Genomic DNA, 2,474 nt, shown 5'->3' with positions numbered 1-2,474 from the left:
CAGCAAATTTTTTTAATTTGTAGTTTGAGTGAAATTTTACAGTGAATATCAGTTTTCAATTCAACAATTTATACACATTTTGTTTCATGACATTGGTTGCAATCCCCTCATTGTAATAACACTCTTCCCCTTTCTCCCTGAGTTTTCCAGTTCCGTTCATCCTTTCTTTCCTGCCCCTTCCTGCCTTCTAAGCTTTGTTTTTGGCCAAATACTGCCCTTCTGGTCTTGTATGGTTGATTGTATTGAGGAGTACATTCCTCTCTGGTGTTGTTATTCACTTTACAGCCTGTCTATTGTTAGGCTGAAAGTTGATCCCTGGGGATGCGTTCAGTTCCAAGCTTGAAGGGTATGTAAGTAGGAAGGTTGAGGGTGAGGCTGGTATAACAGATTTAATCAATCTTATTGGAATGGGGCCAGATGTTATCCCAAGGTCAATCAAGAAAATTCTCATAATACATAGGCAGTTGAGTTCCAGGAGAATGAATCTGAATTTTAAAACATTCCTATTTGTAGACTACTTTGATACAAAGAGTTCCTTCTGGATACTCATGGATAAATTGCTGATAGTGTCTGGGAAAATATGTTGTGTTAACAGTTACTAACAAGGGTTTCTGTTTTTGTTGCCAATACAACTATCTTTGTGTGTTAATTTGAGTGTTTTGCAGTTTTGTTTGTATAGGTCTTTTGTGTCCCTGGTAAGATATATTCCCAAGTATTTTATCTTTTTGGTAGCTATTGTAAATGGTATGGATTTCTTTACTTCCTTTCCAGAGATCTCTTTGCTGGTGTAGAGGAATCCAACTGATACAGAGATGCAGTGTGATATTATGCTTGTATTGTGAGAATGTATCTAAAAGTTTGGAGAGTTTATGTTAATATTTAATTCAATTCTAGTCATAATGATTAACTTCTGTGGTCTCCAGACTATATACCCACTGCCATCAAGTAGATTCCAACTCACAGCAACCCTATAGGGCAGAGTAGAACTACCCTTTAGGGTTTCCAAGGCTATAAATCTTTATATAAGCAAACTGCCTCATCTTGCTCCTGTGGAGTGGCTGGTGGGTTTGAACCACTGATCTTTTGGTTAATGAATGCTTTAACCACTGTGTCACCAGAGCTCCTTCCAGACTATATACCTTCTCAAAAATCTGTGATGGCCTTCATTCCCTATTCACTGTCTTTTTCTTCCTGTTTGTATCTCCTTCTTCATTGTGCTATTTCTCTCTCTAGATTCTAAATTCAAAAGGGAGGCTAAACCTTTCGATACACTAAGAGAAAGTCAGATACAAATGCAAAGAGAAAACCTAAAGTATGATAACCACAAGTGAGACAATCATACTATTTTTAATTATAGCACTGCCTGAAGAGATTTAGCACTGTAGGTATAGGTATGTGTAAACTGTAGTCAAACTATATACAAACAGATTTTGCAACTCTCAAATGTTGTTACCAGAATAAACAATTTCATAACTTCACTAAACCCTTGACTCTAATGCTCTGAATTTATTATGCTGCATGGCATTTAAAAAGATAACTGTGGGATAATGATTTTTATACTTAAAGATTTTAAAGACTGGTTAAGAAAAAGAGGGAAAAAATATACATGGAGCTTTTGTGGCACAGTGCCTAAGGCATTTGACTGCTAACCAGGAGGTTGATGGTTCAAACTCACCAGCCGCCCCATGGAAGGAAGACGGGGCAATATACTTCTGTAAAGATTTACTGCCTTGCAACAAAATACATAAAAGCGTTGCTCCACATCCCACATTGGTGAGTAGCGACTGGGGCCTTAAAAGCTTTCAAGCAGCCATCTAAGATGCAGCTAATGGTCTCCTAGTGTTGGAAGTGAAGAAGAACACAAAACAAAACAAACAAACAAAAAAAGACATTTAGAAGCAATCAGCCCTAGGACACGATGGCCCTTGAGACCACAAGAACTGGATGGTGCCCAGCTACCAATGCCAACCACTCAGGAAAGGATCAGATCTGGAGATCCTGGATAGAGTGGGAGGGAAAACGTGGAACAAAATCCAAAAACTCAATAATGACCAGAATTACTGGTCAGATGAAATCTGGTAAGACTCCCAATACTATGGCCCTGAAATACATTTGGCACCTGGAATAAAACTCACCTTCAGGGGCGGGCTTTCAGCCCAATAGTTAACAAGATGTACACACAGACCACTCAACCCAGGATGCCACACCCACACACTCAATGGTAATACATCCATTAGAGCAATAGACCATGGGACACCAGAGGACCAACATTCAAACTGAGGAAATGTAGGTCAAACAGGAGTGCATAGATATGAGGGGCACAGGGGAAGGGTTGCAGGATGGGGAGGGGAGGAGACTGGGTTAGAGTTGGACATGGCGAATGGGGAATGAAACTAAATGTACACATGACGTTGAATGTAAAACAAGCTCTTAAAATATAAATATAAATAAATAAGGAAAAAAAAAGATTTACT

This window comes from Orycteropus afer, unplaced genomic scaffold (assembly GCF_000298275.1).
Source record: "Orycteropus afer afer isolate SDZICR_OR568_19922 unplaced genomic scaffold, OryAfe1.0 scaffold00887, whole genome shotgun sequence".
Taxonomy (NCBI): Eukaryota; Metazoa; Chordata; class Mammalia; order Tubulidentata; family Orycteropodidae; genus Orycteropus; species Orycteropus afer.
This window is presented reverse-complemented; position numbering follows the sequence as displayed.